The sequence below is a fragment of the Neofelis nebulosa genome, chromosome 9 (assembly GCF_028018385.1).
Source record: "Neofelis nebulosa isolate mNeoNeb1 chromosome 9, mNeoNeb1.pri, whole genome shotgun sequence".
In the NCBI taxonomy this organism is placed as follows: Eukaryota; Metazoa; Chordata; class Mammalia; order Carnivora; family Felidae; genus Neofelis; species Neofelis nebulosa.
Genome location: NC_080790.1, coordinates 49,069,704 through 49,088,777, shown reverse-complemented (window position 1 = coordinate 49,088,777; position 19,074 = coordinate 49,069,704). Strand labels below are relative to the sequence as shown.

The following is a 19,074-nucleotide window of genomic DNA, read 5'->3' as shown; positions in this document are numbered from 1 at the left end:
ATAACTCACCAGTCCCTCCTTTGACTGGCCTCCAAGAGAAAGTCAGTGCTGTGTGAGTTGGCTCTTGCCTATTTCCTGGCTCACCTCTTGCTACTCCCCTACCTGCAACCTAATCTCCATCCTCACTGAATGAGTGTCCTCCAAGCACAACAGGCCCCCTTCATCCAGAACACCTCTATTCCCTTTCCATATAGAACACTTCTATCTGTTCTTCACTATTCCTTCTTTTATGAAGCCTTCTAGAATTGCCCCCCTCAGCCCTATCCAAAGACACTCCTTCCTTAGAAGTGATATGCCACCAATAAATGGGACATCGTAGACACTAGATATGGATCTTCATATCTCTCTTCCTTACTAGACACCCCCACGTTAAACTGTCTTCTCTCTTTATCCCTCCTAGAGCACACTGTTCTTTCCCAGCATAGCATTTACCAGAGTTTGTAATTATGCATTTCTTTGTGTTTTATCTCTTTAATGTCTGTCCCCTAACAACTGTGAGCTCTAAGAAGGCAGCAACCAGACTGTTAAGATTCACCACCCATAACCATCGTGTAGCCCGGAGCCAGCCACACAGTAGTTGTTCAGTTTGTTGAATGAGCAAATGAGTGGACAGATGAAAAAAAAAGATTTTACTAATAAATCAAATACAAATGAAAGAGCCTAAGGCATCAAAACTGTTACTTCCTGAACATACCAGATATTGCCTCTCAGACCCTTCAGATACTCCCATGGTCCAGAAGGTCAGACGGGCATAGGCACCACTGATGGTTCTGTTGTAGATATTTGGAGCACGTATACAAACCCTCATTCTTGGAATCAGTGCGGAACGTATACATGGCCCTTTGCTGTATCAGTAAATTCAGACCCTGAAGAATTGGAATAAAGCCACATGTAGGATTATATCATTGAGTCCACGTCTGCACTGAACCATATAATTTCCTGACCATACCCTCCTGAAGAAGGACATCTTCTATTCCTTGTCTGTTGAGGAAGGATGGGCAAGGCTCCTGCAGTTTTTTTCCCCTCTGACTCTAGGGAGAGTGTCTTGTCTGTCCATCACACCCATACCCAGCCAAAGGGTGAGAGACCTGGGTAGGACAGAATAGGGAGGGGCTTTAGGCTGAAATGATCCTTCCCTGGATCACTCCTACTCCAGTAGTACCTCCAATAGTACCAAGGGAACCTTCAAGTTTGAGATGTGACTCTTGAAAGACATACTGTTACTTTTTCTGAAATCCAAGCTCAAGATCAAGCAAATAATTCAGCTGAGTTGCTGCTTCATGTGGGGGAAAAAAAATATCCCAAAGCCATTTCCTGTGTAACCTTTCTGATTCTGGACCGTGTCTCTCTGGGAGCCCCATCCATAAAGGCTCTCTGTGAAGGTATGTGCATATCTCTGAGATGTATCCAAGAAGAGCAAAGATGCCATTTCAACCAAGGCAAATTTATGAAGTTGGCAGCCAAACCCTAATTCTAGCCTTGAGCCTCCGGGATGTCAGCGATGTCAGCACCATGAACTAAGGCAAAGCCGAATTTCTTGTTTAAGTCAAGCTTTTAACCCTCTGTGGTATCTACCTCTGGTCTGAACAACAAAAGAAACCTATGTATTAAAACACAGAGATTGTCTTTGGCTCTAGACAAATGTATCTTCTCAGAGCCTGTTGGACCTGTGTCCTTTAAGCCTGGTAACAAAGCATTTATAAGGAAATGTCAATATATTCCATTATTAAGAACTTCAATGGCAGAAGCCAAATCATCTAGGGTCATTCTAAGTGTAGGGTGACAATCGTTTTATCATGTGCCTTCCATTTCCTGTCAGATCCAAGCAACTCTTTGTCTCCTGCAAATTTACTTTCATCCCCAATCTCCTTTCCCTCCACTCGGATCATAGGTCTCATGTCCATTTCAAAGCCAGTGTCCCTCCCTGTGCTGTGAGTCTCTTCCTCTCCAGGCTTTGTGCCATCCACCGTCCTTACCAACCTGGTGTCTCCAGAGCAGACACTAATTCCCCATATGTGATGTGGGGCCCCAGCACACTGTGCTCTCTCAGAGAGTATTTCAAAGACAAATTCAGTGGATGATGTATTGTACGTGATCTGATATGATCTGGATTTAACCACACAGGATGCTTCACACCGGGCATTGTGAAAGAAATTTTCTCTACTCCCCCTGACATCTGAAGCACCTATCAGGGGCTTCTTGAATGATTTCCAACCATCAACATGGAAGTCATCCAGAACATGGGGATAAATATTAAAAATACGTGTGAAAAAGAAAAATGAACATAGAGATACTTCTCCCAGTGTGCACAGTGCATTTGCGGCCCTTCTGTGGGGCCCACTCTGACTCCGTCCCTCCCTTTATATATACTAACAGGTCTTTCCAGCTCTGAGACACTCCTACCACCCAAAACCTCTCTCTCGTTACTTCCAAAGCCAAGCTTCTGGAAAGAATTGCCTATACTTGGTATCAACACCTCCTCATTTCACATTTGTTCTTTAACCCACCTCATCTTCCAAAGTCTCCTCATCAAGTCACCAATAGCTCCCTAATTCCCAAATCCATGGATATTACACTTCTTGTCTTAGTGGATTTCCACATCATTTGATGTTATTGATTCCTCCCTCCTGGATACTCTCCTCTTCCACATTCCAATCTCTCATCTCCTCCTGCCTCTCTACCCAGCCCCTTCCTGTCATCTTCACTAGGTCCCCCCTTCCCCTCCCTCAGAGACCACCCACTCTCTGAGGCAGTCTGGTACAGACAGGTAGCACAGGCCTGGATCTGATTGCTTGGGCTAATATCCCAAGTCCATGACTTACTACTCTATGACCTCTGGCAAATGATTTGCTGCCCCTGTGCCTCCTTTTATTCATTTATAAAATAGTTACAGTAATAGTTTTCCCTGGCAATGGTTATTGAGAGAATTAACACATAGAAAGTATTCAGAACATAGAGCATACACTCAATAAGCATCATAATTCCTCTTCCCATGCTCTCTCTTTGGGCACTGAGCCATACCATGGCTTCATTACCTCTTGTCAAAAGTTGGCCCTTGAGCCTTCCTTAAGACTTCTCTCCTGAATGTCAACCTACAAACCAGTTGTCCACTAGACATGTCTTCATGGCCATCCCTAAGATGCCTCAAGTTCAGTTTGTCTACAACTGAGCTCATCATCTTTTCCTGCAAGTTCCTGCAAGGCCCTCCCCCTCCACCTCCTCCCCCTCCTCCCCATTAAGTCTCCTAATGAATAATAGCCCCACTATCCTTCCTCTTGGTTGCCCAAGCCAAAATCCCAGAGTCATCCTAGGACTCCTGCCTTTCCCTTACTCCCCCACGAAATCAGTCACCAAAATGTGTCAACTTTATTGCCAAAGTATTTCTTGAGCTTGTGTCCAGTTCCCTGCCCTTATGGCCAATGTCTCAGAGCCTCAGCATTTCTCACCTGATGACAATAAATAACAATAATACTAAAAATAATTTTCACCACTATCATCACATACTGATTACGGATCAATCACGGTAGTAGACACTTCACATACCTCATCATACATAATACTGAACACCATCCATTCAAGAGGGAGGAATCGGGAGTCCCTGTTTTCAGATGAGAAGACAGAGGCTTAGAGACATTTAATAAATAGCCTGTTACACAAAGGTGATATAGATGGAGGTCTCTCTGCCTCCAAACCCCAGGCTCGTTCCACTCTTTAAAGTACAACGGTGTCCCAACTGGTCTTCCTGCCACCTATGTTATTCCTCTCCAATATCTACTTTACTGCCAGAGGGGTCTATTTTTACAATGAAACTCTGACCCAGTGTCTCCTCTGTGTGAAATCCTGCAGGAGCTCTCCAGTGCCTACAGAATAAAATCTCAGTTCTTCATCAAGACTCTCCCTGATGTGGTTCCTTTGCCCCTTTACAGATCTGCCTCCCTTGTCTCCATCCATGCCTAGTCCCTTCCTTCCCTGGAGCACACCATGCCTGCTCCCCTGGCCATGTGGTATTCTTCCTGCTTCCTCTGCCTCTGATGTTCTTCTCTTCTCAGCAGCCTGGATGCCTCCACCTCAGCCTCCTACAAGCACATCCTCTTTGACTCACCTGCTGTCCAAGCTGGGTGTAGGCGCCCCTCCTTTGGATGCCTACAACCCTCAGCGATAGCCTCTAGCACAGAATTTTAGAGTGGCACCACAGTCACTGGTCGAGCACCTGCTATAAGCCACAGTTCACAGTAGCCTCCAGCAATCTATATCTTGCATTCAGAGAACTTACTTTACTTTTTAAAGTTTATTTACTTTAAAAAGTAAATAAATGGGGAATGGGGAGAACACAAGAAAGGGAGGGGCAGAGAGAGAAGGAGAGAGAGAGAATCCCAAGCAGGCTCCATGCTGTCAGCACAGAGCCCAACACAGGGCTTGATCTCATAAACCATGAGATCATGGACTGAATTGAAATAAGAGTGGGACGCTTAACTGACTGAGCCAGGCGCCCCCAGAGAACTTACTTTAATGAGATGAACAGCAAAATGCCGTAGGCTATCTCTGAGTGTCCAGTGTCCACACTGGATTGCTGAGGTTCTTGAGCAAGAGTATCGTGTCCTTCTCTGTGTTTCCAGGGCCTAGAACTGTGCCTGGCACAAAGGGTGTCAGTAAACACCGACAGTCTGAGCTGAGCAGACACACCAAAGCCACCAAGCTGCCTCTGTGAGCACACAAGCTTCCATCCCCAGGGACGCTCTTCACTTTCATGTGTGTCTTTTCCAGACTCTAAATGTCCAGGTCATTGCTTTCTGTATTTCCACAAAGCCCTCACAGTGCATCCTACTTTAATGTGCAGCGGAGTATAATGTTGGACTCCCCTTGCAGTGCTCATTCTGCCCACCCACAGTTTCCCAGTCACATCTCACCTTAGCAAGGAAGGTTGTTGCTGTCAGAGGGGGCTCACCCAAGTGGCACAAAGGATGGGAGCTTCAGGAAAATAATGCATGCGTCTTCCAGCAAGAGGCCCTCCCCACCCTCTCCCATGGGCTGCTGGGGCCTGTCTTGTCCCAATAAAGTGAGGGAGTGAAAGGACAAGTCAGCTGTGTTTGTGGAGGTGCCCAGAGGAAGACAGCTTTAGGCAGCCCTTTTGATCAGGGGTCCCCATGCAGAAACAAGATCCCCTGACATCTGTTCCCTGCAGCTACTGACCATCTGAATGACACAGGCAGGAGGGCGTAGGGCAAAGGGGAGAGGCTTAAGTTACAGCAGGTGTTTTGTAAAAAGCCTGTTTTTCTTCTGAGTTTACGGCTGCTTCTCTGCTGAGCAGCACTTCCGCCTCATCTCACCTCAGAGGACAAAGTGCAAGCTGCCCGGGTGATCAAAGAGGAGGCGAGAGGAGGAGGACAGAGGTGCTGATCCCCAGAGCAGAGAGCTTCTGACTGCTTCAAACCCCTAAGAAGGCAAGGCCTCAGACATCAGGCAGGGGAGACAGAGAAGGGGGCAAAATGAAAACGAAATGGCCATTCCCACCCCCTAACTCACACCCCACAAAACCCACACGCCTGTACTTTCCTTTTTGCAAATTAGATTTCCTAAGAGAATCTTCGATGATAATATGACCATCCTGAAACTGTCTGAGGCCATGGGAAAGGGCTCGGAGTCCGGTGGCCTGATCAGATCCCAGCTCTGCCTATTGGCTGTGGGTGGGATCCTGATTCCTCCTCCAGTACCAACCTCAGAAGGTGGTGGTGAGGAGAAATGCAATGAAAGCAAGCAAAGCCCTTCGCAGGGCTTCTCACACCTACCCCAGGGGCTAATCGCCTACCAGCCACCACCCAGGGGGCCGCTTTCCCTGGAGGAATGACGTTCCTCAGAAGGGACCACCCTTCCCTCTGCCTCCGTTCCCCGACCATTCCCTGACCGTGGGATTGAGTCTTCCTCTGCACCCATGTCTTCTCTGTCACTGCACTAAGCACAGTGTGCTGCATTGGCTGCTTTTCTTGTCTATGTCTCCATGCAGGCCTTGAGCATCCTGAGGGGATGGGATGTGACTTTCATGCTGTGGCATTCCTTCACTCATTTATCACTTACTAAGTGCCTCCTATGCGGCAGGGGGTCACTAGGTGATAAACAAATGAGGGAAGTCTTGGGATGACCTCCAGAAACACCTATATCAATGGTCTGATCAGCAAGCACATGTATCCGTCACCTGTGGTGAGCCGTACGCAAAAGAGGCTGACCTCGGGGTCAAACAGAGGGCTAGGAACACAAACACAATTCCCAGCCAAGGTGGCCACCCTGGCAGTAGATGTACCGGAGCCATGTGCTGGATTTCCTGTAAATCAGAGCTGATCAATCTCCCCTCACCACGCTTCTCCTTTCCTCCTTCCTCCCTCTCTACCTCCGTCTGGAGAAACCTAGCAATTGTGTAGCAATTCATAACAGACTTTTGGATGCTCTAAAGGTAACATTCAAAAGCCCGGACTCAGGAGGGGCCATCCACACAGTTCATCAGCCAGGGCTTTGGAAAGAAAACAAAACAATCTACAATCACCATTGCAGCTTTGTTTGTGACTGTGGTTTCTTTGCTCACTGGAGATAGTGTCCCTCCCACGGCCCCTGGGCTCTGGTCCCATTGCCCTGGAGGAAACAGACCAGTAGAGACAGGAGGGAGAGCCATCATTCAAAGAGCTCAGTACACCTGAGCCTAAAATGTCACGCCATTGTCTCCCTAAAAACAGGAACAGGCTCCTGGAGCATTGAAAAGTTCATCACCACCCCTCCAGGCCCATCACCAGCCCTCATCATCACATACCTTCGCATCTGTCAGGCCCTTTCTTGGCTTTGTACCATGTACATGCAGTTTCCTGTCTGCCACACCCATGCTCACCAATACCCCCCAAACCCAGCAAGCTACTTTTCCATTAAGACCCTCCAACATCCTCCTCTTTCGGAAACGTCTCCTGACTCCCTAGTGGCTGGTGCCTTTCAGCCCCCAGGTCTCTGCTCGTACCTCTAACTCCACTTAATACACTGTGATGACCTGTTCATGTGTCCTTCATACATCACAGACTATGACCATGATGATAAAGACCGCGACCTCTTCATGTTCATATCTCTGGCACCCAACACCAACTACTTATCCCATGTGTATTCCAAACCCACCCTGATACTTCAAGGTGCGATCTAGTTTAGTCTAAACCAAATGCCCCTTACAGCGTCAGATTTTCACAAAGAGGCAAACACCAGTGGTAGATTTCACAGGGAACACAGCCCAAGACTAAACAGGTGAGGTGTCTTTCCCTAGAACCAGACACACAAGTAGGAACCAGCTTCATTAAGAATCTGCCTGCTGGTCAGTTAAGAGGTAATACTCAAGGTGGCGGCCAAGGTGTGATGTCAGAGACCTGAAAACTTGGCACTGGACCTGACATTCCTGTTTTGGGCTAGTTTACCTACTGGACCAGACCTTAAAAGCCTCAGTAAAAATGCAGGTGATGCCCCCAAAGATCTTGGATCCAACCTTTACTCCAGTCATTAGCACCCAGGGGAATCCGTTTCTCAGATCAGCCAGCTAGTAACCCAGACGAGGGGATAATGCCAGGAGGCAGTTAGAGTGTGGGGTGCAGGGGGACGGCGGTGCCCCAGGGGATCTGAGGGGTTTCGAGCTGAGGGACAAGGAGGTTGTCCCCCTGCTCCATCCTCAAAACCAACCTTACTGGAGTATTTCTGTGACCCCCAACAAAATACAAGGCCTTGCACGTACCAGGTAGCCTCATCCCACTGAAGTTGGGGGGTTGACTTGCCAAAACAAACAAACTCAGGGGGGCCACAGCTATGGAAGAAGCCAGAATACACAAATGTGTAGGTTATTTATGCAAGGCCATCTGGCCTACAGAGCAAGTGACCAAGGGAACAGCAATGAAGGGGCTCTGCTTTCAAAGGCAGTGCTGCATTCAGGGAAGTAAAAGATTCCAAGTTGATGAAGTGATCAGCTGTAAACCTCGTATCTGACATCACACATAACTCAAATAGGAGGTCAGGGACTGGTTCCAAACCTGGTTCTCCAAAACCCCATAGGGGGCATTAAATTCTCTTTACAAGTTTACTTTTAATATATAAATGGTCCTTATAACACTTGGAGAGAAAGTGCACTCTGCATTGAATCAAGTGTAAGGTAGGAGACCCAGCTGGTGGCATTCACCCATCCATTGTACCTTCACTGATTGACTTCACCGGTATTTATGTGCTAGGTGCTCACTGCAAAGGGCACGTGCTTGAAAAGGACAAAGCTGGAGTCAGACGGTTCCTGACCCCAAATCTGCACCTCTCTCCCCAGGCAGCTGTACTGACTCCATATCCTCCTCCCCAAACAGGAAATGCTGTCTTGACCCTACCCTTAGGGCACACTTAAGGCTCCATTTAGCATCAAGTTCACTGGTGCTGACCCTGCACTGTGACAGAGGACTGACCCAGTGTCCTGTCTCTCTGAGGATGGGTTCCGGGCAAGGAGGAGAGGAAAAGAACAAGAGTTGAAAAAAATAATGGCACAATCTTAGCTCACAGGTGTGGTATGAGTAGAAAAGCCAGTGGACTTCTGCTTTTATTAATGCACACAACTAACCCAGCTCATGTTTACTGACTACTTATTATATGTGGAGGACCACATATAAGCCTCCTGCCTGCACAGTGCCAAGAGTCTAGTTGTCTATGTGAATCCTGGCCCTACCACCCATTGCTGTGTGACTTGGGGCAAACTACTTAGCTCTCTCTGCTTCCATTTCTTTGTCTGGCAAACAGGGCAATACCAGTTCTAACTTTAAAGGGACGTTATGAGGATTGAATGAGTAAAAACATAAAATTCTAAATTTGAACCATGTCCCGGCATGGAGGTGGCCATCAGTATTAAGATGAACAATTATTATCTCATTAGTTAGTTGCACCAGTCTGCAGAGAAGATAAGACTATTTCTTCCTCTTTTACCAATAAGGCTTTGAGAGACTGAGTCAACTTGCTCAAGGTCACAGAGTTAATAAGTGGCAGAGTTGGGATTTGAACACAAGCAGCCTGACTCCCAAGCCCACAAGCTTAACCACCACCACGAGTACAGCACTGTGCTAGTTCTAGGTACACAGAGACCAGTGTGGGGGTGAACAAAGGATCCCTATATAGTAAGCACTACAGGAAAGATATATTGAAAGAAAAAGGCGGAGAAGGGCCAGAGCTCGGGCAGCTGGGAGCAAGAGAATTGCTGTAGGAACTGAAGAATGCTTCACACAGCAGAGGACTTGAGCTTTAGTCTGGGGGAATGATGAGGAGTTTGTCGAGGAGGAAGAAGGGCATTCCAAAAAGTCAGGACCTAGAATAGCAAAATAGTAAATTGGGTGGTAAGGCGGGTGCCTCAAGATGTGGAAAAGGTGAGGCTGGGAAAGTAAGTTGAGGTCTTACTGTGAACAGCCATGTGAACCAGTGTTGGAGGTAAGACGTTACTCTGCAAGATAGTGATTCGCAAACTTAATATGCACAGGATCTACCTTTGGTGCTTGTAAAACATGTGCAGATTCCCATCCCTTCTGTTAGCACTGGGGAGCCGACAAGGGTACTGAGACAGTGTAGTACCGTGGCCTGCTGTGGTTTTAACAATAGAATTCTGGCACTGGAACGCAAGGAGATTTGGGGACAGAGGCTGGTACAATCGGCCAAACTACAGCAGATAAGAGGATGAGAGCTGGGAATAATAGCACTCTTCATGAACTGATACATTACACCAGGGTTTCTCAACCTCAGCACTATTGACATTTGGGACTGGGTAATTCTTTGCTATGGGGGGTGTCTGTGCATCACAGGCTATTTAACAGCATCCCTGGCCTCTGCCCACCAGATGAATAGCATCCTCTCCCACTTACCTGTTGACAGCCAAAAATGTTTCCAGACATTGCCAGATGTCACTGGAGAGGCAAAAATGGAAACCCCAGTTGAGAACAACTGCTTTAAACCCTCCCATCCCTACTTTACAGACAGGAGCTCCAGCTGTAGAAAGACACAGGAAGGCCCCAGCCAGGATCCAAACACTCCAGCCACTGATCTTAACTGCCTCTCGGGAAAGAGACTCAAGTCAGCCTTCTGGGGCAGAATTATGTATTTCTGGAGAGACCGGATAATGATTAGAGGTTGAAGGAGTGAGGGTCAAAGATGAAACCTCAGGGCTTGGCGCTGAACTTCGAGCATAGTAGGAACTAAATAAATCATTTGGGTTTAAAAAGCAACAAGTTGCATTTGCTCAAAAAAGAAAAAGTCTGATCCTCCATGGTGTGAGCCGTTGGGAGGTGATGAGTTCCTGCTCACTCCGGATAGAGGAACCCTGTATAGGGTTGGATATGGGATATGTGGTATAAACCAACTGGTACCCAAATCCTGGCTGGGCCCCTTCCCAGCTGTGTGGCCCTGGACACATTACCTGACCTCTCTGGATCTCATTTTGCCCGTTTGCAAAATAAGGGTAGAGTCCCTACTCAGAGGCTTGATGTGACCACTCAGGCAGTTTAAAAGCAAAATGGCAAGCTAGCACGATGTGGTTGGCCCTCCTCTCCTTCAGAGAGATATCCTCATTACTTCCATGCCTCCTTGCGTCCGGAATCCCGTGCTCCCCTCACTCCTTACAATCGTGGGGAACCCGGACAGAGCACCAAGGAGCCTCCTGCGCCCTTTTCCACCAGCAGAGCCTCCCACTGAGGCTTTAGGGGGCGCCAAGAGCCTTTCCACTCCCCAGTAGGCTCTGATTTCGGCGTCCTGGGGGTCGCCAAAAGCGCACGGCGAACTGGGTGCCTCCAAAAGGGGTGAGATCAGTGAGTTCAACGTGTGCCACAGAGATTTGGGGCAGGTCCGTACCCGGCAGGCCCGGGGTCAAAGCCAGTCGCTGCCGCGGGCGGGCCAGGTCAGCCCGTGCTCCCGGAGGCGGAGGAGGACAGAAGCGCCGAGATTTGGGAAGGAAAGACCCGCTCTCCGAAGCCCGGCTGCAGAGTCAGAGAGCTAAGAGTTTGGGGGTTGAGAAAAAGAAGCTAGGGGCGGGGGAAGCAACAGGAAAATTGGAAGAGGAAGCAAAAAAGAAAACGCTGGGAAGCAGAGTTCCCCCGGGGACCCAGCCTACAACACCTGGGCAGGGGGTCAGGAACAAAGGAGCGGCTTCAGGTCAGAAGTGCTCTGGGTGCTTCCGAAGAGGGGGCGCTCGGGGGACGCCCAGGCCCGCTGAGGATGCCTGGCGCCCCTGCTCCCGGGGCGCGCTCTCGGGCGCCGCTTACCTTCGCCGGGGCCGCCGGCGCGCACTTCCGGGGGCTGCGCTCGGGGCGCGCGGAGCCGAGCCGGGGGACCCGGAGCCGATCACCGAGGGGGGTAAGCGGCAAAGCGGTGCCCCGGACTTGGGCTGGCACTGACGCCTCAGAAAGAAATCCCAGTGGAGGAGCCGCCAGGGCTGGCACGGGGCGCGGGGTCCTGGCCTCGGCGCTCACGGGCGGCCGCACCGAGCCCCGCAGACGCTGGAGCAACCCGAGTCAGTGGGAGGAAAAGGTTGTCTCATTTCCTTCGGTCTCCCCCTTCCTCCACCCCCGCAGCTCCGGACCTGCCCTCCCTCTCCCCCGCCCCCTTCCCCAAGCCAGCGGCCCGTGTGGGCGCTGGAAAGACGGGAAACCTGAACGGCTGCGGCGTGCGGCGCCTCCCTCCACGCCAAGTTAGTTCACGCTCCCCAACTCCTGCCTGCCTCCCCACGCTTCCGACCCACTCCAGGGCCGCGGAAGGTTCCCCATCCGCCGTCCCCACCCTGTCCCAGAGCTCTAGCCTTTCCCCGAGCTCTAGCCTTTCCCCCTGCTGGGATGAGTCGAGATTTGAAAGCAGACCTCCAAGCTCTTGCCAGCATCCATCTCTCATTCCTGTCCCGTCGCCTGCTTTGAGCCCCCTATTAAACCACCCAGCCCAGAAGACAGGATATAGGTACTTACTTTGTTAAATTTGATCAACTCCCCCCCCCCCATCGGGAAGTTTAAAGCCTGATGCATAATCTCGAAGGAATGTTCATTTTGATCAGAAGGAGAGCGCTGAGGTCTTTGTTTGTCCTTGCGTATTCAGAGTTGAGGTTCTGTTGGTTAAATTCAGCAACTATTTATGCAAAGCCTGAAAGGCGCTGAGCTGGGCACTGGCAACGCAGAAATGAATCAGAAGGGCATGTTGTTCGTGGACCATCGTCCTAGGTGACTAGTACAAGCAGAGAGAAGCTCCAGGGATGCTGTGGTCTCTTAAGAGATAGGTCATTAAAAACAGCTTGGGCAGAGGCTAGGAGGAATGAGAAAGCCCCATCAAGAGGCAGTCTAGCAGAGAACATGGCCGGGAGTGCGGAGTGGTGGCGGGGGGAGGGGGAAGAGAATGTAGATCCAGTACATCAAGAAAGGATTCGAGCGGAGGAGCCTCAGGGCAGGGTGCAGTGGGGTGGAATTGACGAGAGACGGGGACCAAGAGCTGCTGGGGCAGATGGGGAGACGATGAAGGAAAGAAGTAACTTCCAGACCTCTGGCTGGAGTAACCAGTGGCCAGTGTATGAAGAGAATCCAGGGTGCCTTCTAGAGCTGCTACCCTAGTGGACTGGCAGTATTAATATCAACTGGGAGCTTGTTCGAAATAGGTACTTTCCAGTCCCACTTGACCTACCGAATCAGAATCTGCATTTTAGCACGATCTCCAGAAAATCACATGTGCGCTACAATTTCGGAAGCACTGCTTTCTAGACCACTGCCTGTATACTAGAGTGACTGCATATTAGACTGTGAAGCTCCTACTGTATATTAGAAATACCTGGGGAGCTTTAAAAACTATGATGAGGCCCCTGTTCCACCCCCTCAAATGCTTATTTAATTGGCTTTGGGGTGGGGCTCCAACATCAGTATTTTTGAAATGCTTTCCAGATGATTTAATACAGTCAGGATTGAGGACCACTGTTCTAGACTTATTCAAGAGCTACTTCATTTAATCTTGAAATGCACCTCTTCAGACAAGAAAAGAACACCCATGTCTAAATGAAAACGTAAAGACTAATTATCTCTCTCCCACACAGAGGTGACTGGTCTGCTCAAAAGCACCCTTGTTTCCTAAATTCATCAGGAAAGCAGCTCTAGCCTCAGATGGCTGCTAAATTACTGTCTGAACTTGGGCACTACTCCCCTCTCAGGCCTCAGTCTACTTATCTGTAAAATACACACCTGACTAACTCTAGATTCCACACCCTAGCCTGTAAGGTGCCATGATCAGAGATCTCCCTAACTCTCCAGCTTTATCAGCAGGCAGATGGAGAGGCCGTATTAAGAAGCGGGTTTTTCTGGTGTAATATGTGTGTCTGCCCTGTGCATGGCCATGCACGTACATGAGGGATCAGAGGACTGTGTGCTGGGCACAGGGCTACACACATAATTGGTGCTCAATAAATGTGTGCTAAATATATGAGTAAATAATTAAACACACTAATGCCAATAGATGGCATAGATTTACCATAGCCTGGCCCTAATCCAGAGCCTATTTATTTGCCCCCCTAAACCTGGAGGAAGGACATTTGGAAATACTCTCTGATCCATGAACCTAGCAGTTAAGAACTGCTAACATTTGTTGAATACTTAGGGCGCACAGGCATTGGACTAAATACTCTGCTTAGGATCACCTCATTTCATTATAATGAAGGCCACTGCTGAGCCCCTGCATTCCAGCTGGTTTTAGGAGCCACAGATACAGAAGGATGAGAGCTGCCGTCCAAGGCAGCCCCTGCCTCTGGTTGTACAGCTCGACCTAGGAGGCTCAAGAACCCTCTTGGGAGTCTTAGGCTCACTCTCCAGAACATACATATTTGCATAGAGACCAACTTTGAGGGAATGGCTTTGAAGTGACTGCTCCAGGGTCCTACAGAAACAGATGCTCCCAGAAGCTGTCCCAGACCACCCCATGGGCTACGGCTGAGCCTTAGAAAAGGACTGCTCGAAGCTGCTGGCTTCAGTGAAGCGTGTGGATGTGCACATGTTGTACGTGTACTGGCCTCTCCGTTGCCAGGCCCTGCGCCCTTCCTTGTCACATATCTTTCTTTTAATCCTCACAGCATCCTGACAGGTTTGTCCCTGACACCATTGCCCATGTCCACTGCCATCCCCACCCCGGACCCTGCCCCTTCCATGGAAAAGAGTCCTCACTTCAAGTCCCATTCACTTGTACAATTACATATCAAGAAAACTCTCTATGCTCTATTTTCCCACCCGTAAAATAGTTGTCTGTGATTGCCTTTTTATTCAGGTATTTTGTGTGGCTTGACACCCCATAGCCTTAGAGGTGATGAGGGGACATAACCTGTAGACTAAGAGAAATTGAAAGTAATCAGGGTCTCATCTTATTTATCCCAAGACGAGAAGATCCAGCATTTCCCTAATAGCACAACTATCATAAAAGAGGAAATCTTCTATTTTGCATCTCTAGGAGGACATCATGAAAGAATAGCATTACCCAGCGATTCCGACATTAGGTCAGATGTAAGGAAGGGGCATGAGGCCCCTGTGCCAGACCAGGGCAGATGCTCAGTGGCCACCCTGCAGAGCTGCTCCCCCCCGGGCCCGTAGGATCTGCTGGACTGGCATGAAGGGTGGGGGTGGGTGAGCGCACAAGCCGGGGTTGAGATCCATAGGACAAGCTGGACAGGGGCAGAAGCAGGAGGGAGCCCATGTGTGCAGGTGCAGCGTGCAGCTCTAGGTACAGCCAGGGATGGGGAATTAGAGAAAAAAGTTTATCCCAGGAAACCAGGATCTGAAGTAACCACTCCATGGTCCAGGTCCAGGCCTGGGAGCTGGGCTCCAGTGTGAGCAGCCTTACTGGTGTGGCTGCCAGCAGGCCCGCTCCTCCCTGCAGGGGTGCAGGGCCTCCAGGGCACCGGTGCCCAGAGCAGGGCTCTACCACCGCACACTGACTTCCTGGGCCACAGCATATCCAACTCGTGGGAAGGTCCCCTCCGTTAGCACAAAGGAGATGCGGCAGTTCTAACCACCAGTGAGGGGAGGCTGTGATATTCCTTCAGCCACTTCATGATGGCAGGATCAGATAGGAGGACCCATAGGTCTGCATCTGGGCCCCATGGATTAGCTGACCAGGATCCCAGACACATCCCTGCTGCTTCCACTTTCAAAACTCCCATCCATGTTTCTATGACAGCAATGTGACCATTTTACAAAAAGCTTGTGGTGGCAAATTTTACTGCTGGTTTTTGCCTCAAACAAAAATATGACCTCAGGCTTTGATTAGCCCCATTTTATTGATAAGGAAACCAAGGCACAACACCCAAAGGCAGACAACAAATTAAAGCCAAGCTACCAGCTGAACTAAGGTGAGACTTGCAGGTCTTAAGATTCTACCCTGAAATGATGAGCTGCAGCAGTGAGGTTTGTACAGTGTGTCCTCAGTCCAAACCACCCAGCCCTGTGCAGCCCATGTACCTATCGGTGCAGTTCAGTTAACTGTCATTTCCTGCAGACCACTTGCCCGTCACAGGGAATTGTCCAGATACCATAGGGAACCGACACGTGACACTCGGTCCTCACCTGGGGAGTGTTTTGTAAGAACAGGCTGGACATCAGACCAGACCAGACCAGTTGAATCAGAATCTCTGTGGGTGGGACTTTTTTTGGTTTTTTTAACCTCTACAGGTAATCAAAACATGCAGTCAGGATTGAGAACCATTTCTGTAGGAAATGCAGAAACAAAACCTAGGTCCCAACAGATGAGAAGTTTATAAAACAGTAAGCTCAGTCTAGGGGTGGATGGTTTCCAAAAGTCATCAGGAAAAGGAAAATACTGAAATCACTCCCTTGTCCAAAGCATGTGAAGACGATGCCAAACTGACAAAAATCCCTAGATTTATCTCAACCTTGAGCGAGTGAGGTCATCCCCACATGGTCAAACGTAGGAAATCTGGTTCTGGCCCAAGAAGGTACAAATGATTGAAACCAGAATCCTTGCCCCTTCTTCTATGGCACTGCTATTTACTAGAAGCCTTCAAAAGTCCAGCGCTTATGAATTCCAGAAGTAGTAAATGATCTCCAGGAGCGACAGAGCAGTCATGTAAACCGAATAATGAAAGACAAAGGAAATTGCCTCATGGCCCAATGAGAGGCTAATGGATGTGCAGACAGAGACACCAATGTGTCACCATTAATGATGTCACTTCGGGAAAATCAAGAGGCCGGGATTTTTTTTTTTTTTTTTTTAAATGCTCTGCCCTGTGGTCATTTCACATTTATTCATCTTATTCGTCTTACAAAAGTGAGCTTGGAAAGAAAATGTGTACTTGTTTAAAATATTAGTTTGGGGCAGCAGGACAATTTCTTTTTCTTTCTTTCTTTCTTTCTTTCTTTCTTTCTTTCTTTCTTTCTTTCTTTCTTTCTTTCTTTCTTTCTTTCTTTCTTTCTTTCTTTCTTTCTTTTAACCCACTGTCTCACCTTTAACTCACTGTCTCACAACAGCCTGCTCAAATGAAACTGCTCATCTGATAGTCTTAGCTACTAACACCTCCCAGACAGCAAAGGTCAGAGAATGCAACACACTCTTAAACAGGCCAACTTTTACCAACTTTTTACGAGTGCTAATGGATGCCTTTAATCACCAAATAAATCAATGTTGATGGCTATGTCCTCTCTGAAGTTCTATTTTCCAGATGTAGACAACCAAATTATAATATCCATGTGCCCAAGCTTTCTCTTCCTTTTCTGCAAGTGAAGTTTTACCTGTACAGAGAAATATGAGGGGATGCTGGGCACAGCAGTCAGTTGTTTCAAAGAAATTTTAATAGACTGAAAAAGCCCAGGGAATATAAGCTGTACAGATGAGTCCCTCCTCTCCCGCAATGTGCTAATCACCTCCCCCACCTTTCTTAAAATGTGGTGTGCCCAAAAGGGACGAGATAATGAGGAGAAAACAGCAATTAAGCATCGTCTCTATTCTGTTTCAAAAGGGAGGCTTATCTCTCATGAAATTATTTCTGTCACAGGCCCCAGTCAGAAGAATTGAAATCTAAATACTCTTGGCTCAACCTCTGTGTCTTACTTGGAGTACTAGAGTAGAAATCAAAATATTTCTCTAGCCAGTTGCTGCTACCCAATACATTACCTCTGATTAATGATGGCTCGTGGCCGTCGAAACATATCCACCAGCTAAAGCATAAACATAGCCTAGTATAAACTTTGCATCTTTTTCCCCCCCTCCATTTTCCATAGGGAGATTCTCATGCCCAGGCTGACACCTCCTTTACTTTCTTCATCTCAGCCAACAAGGGTAAATACACATAAACGGAACTTTAACAAATCATACAAGCAACAGCAAGCCACTCTAACCAACAGCAAGCCACTGTAAAAGCGAGAGTTTGCAGTTATTAAAAAATATATATAGGAGAAGACCAAACTGTGAAGCATGCCTAGTGAAACTGCTAATAGTTGTCCTTTAAGAAAATGCAAGGTGGGGGCGCCTGGGTGGCACAGTCGGTTAAGCGTCCGACTTCAGCCAGGTCACGATCTCGCGGTCTGTGAGTTCGAGCCCCGCGTCAGGCTCTGGGCTGATGGCTCGGAGCCTGGAGCCTGTTTCCGATTCTGTGTCTCCCTCTCTCTCTGCCCCTCCCCCGTTCATGCTCTGTCTCTCTCTGTCCCAAAAATAAATAAAAAACGTTGAAAAAAAAAAAAATGCAAGGTCGATCTTTTAGCCACAATATATATGACCCTAAAAAGTTACCCAAAATATAAATATCTCTTTCTACTTTTATGTTGAAAATACCATGGACTCATTATAAAACTGAAATATCTTACTATAATTTTAGTCTCATGACCTATTTAAAAATTATGTTTTGGGGTGCCTGGGTGGCTCAGTTGGTTAAGCATCCGACTCTTGATTTCTGCTGAGGTCATGATTTCCCAGTTTGTGAGCTGGAGCCTCACATCGGGCTCTATGCTGACAGCCAGGAGCCTGCCTGGGATCCTCTCTCTCCCTCTTTCTCTCTGCCCCTCCTACTCAAAATAAATAAACATTTTTTTAAAAATTACACTTCAGGAGCACCTGGGTGGCTCTGTTGGTTAAGTATCTGACTTCGGCTCAGGTCATAATCTCACGGTCCATGAGTTTGAGCCCCATGTCGGGCTCTGTGCTGACAGCTCAGAGCTTGGACCCTGCTTTGGATTCTGTGTCTCCCTCGCTCTCTGCCCCTCCCCCACTCACACTCTGCCTCTCTCTCTCTCTCAAAAATAAACATACATTAAAAAAAAATTACACTTCATATGTGGCAAATTAAAAGTCACATTTTTAGAGGAATAAGAAATAGTAGAGCTTAAAACAGACTATAAAATTTTAATTAAATTAGCTCAACCTACCAGTGTAACTGAACTGGACATTGTGCCCTCTTTCAGTGTTTCCTTACAAGACTGCCTACAGTGGTTCCAAATTCCTCCAAGACTCATTTCCTATAAATGTGAAAGGTGTGAGCTTGAGAAAACCATAGACAAATTAGAGCGTGTTGGTCTGAAAAGTAAATGGGCTAGCAGGACAGATGACAAAACGTACCAAACTATCCATTTCCTTGAAGAGAGTGCACTAACCCAGTGCTAAAACTAGAGTAATTTCTATTACTCACCTGGTCTGTGCAACCAGCAACCAGCCTTCTGTGTCTGGGCACAGCTGATGGAGTTTGGGATCTACTTTGGGTGTGAACAAGGGGTCTAAGACCATGGTCCTAACAGAAGAAAAGATGATAAATGAAAGGCTTGATTCATTTGCTTCACCTAAAAGTCCACACTTGGAATTCTTTAAATTAGTGAGTTTGATTAATGTATTTACCATATGGCCCATTTGCTTTATTTCTAATGGTTGAATGCACTTCTCAGAAGCACAGGGTTTATTCGTAATGAGATGTACAGGGTGACAGAGCATCCACGCAGATGTGTGAACTAAAGCCCCTGGGCATACAGGAAGTTTGGTCAGGTTACGGGGTCTTCTCTGCCCTTCAAACCCCTGCTTGCCGGAACTTTCTTCCTTACTCTACTTCCTCTT

The 19,074-nt window shown here is 48.0% G+C and overlaps 1 protein-coding gene across 6 annotated transcripts in view; it reads right to left on the bottom strand.

The window, feature by feature from the left end:
- The window catches only part of EVA1A (eva-1 homolog A, regulator of programmed cell death), a 49,858-nt gene extending 38,464 nt beyond the window's left edge, over positions 1-11,394 (bottom strand). For 2 of the 6 annotated variants that reach the window (XM_058683562.1, XM_058683568.1), the window contains exon 1: positions 11,280-11,391. The gene's annotated coding sequence lies outside the window, so the exon portion shown is untranslated. Of the gene's footprint in view, positions 1-3,543; positions 4,217-9,887; positions 9,930-11,133; positions 11,248-11,279 lie in introns of those variants that run through there. The other 4 variants (XM_058683563.1, XM_058683567.1, XM_058683565.1 and 1 more) reach the window with 4 other exon arrangements.
- Positions 11,395-19,074: the final 7,680 nt, after the last annotated feature.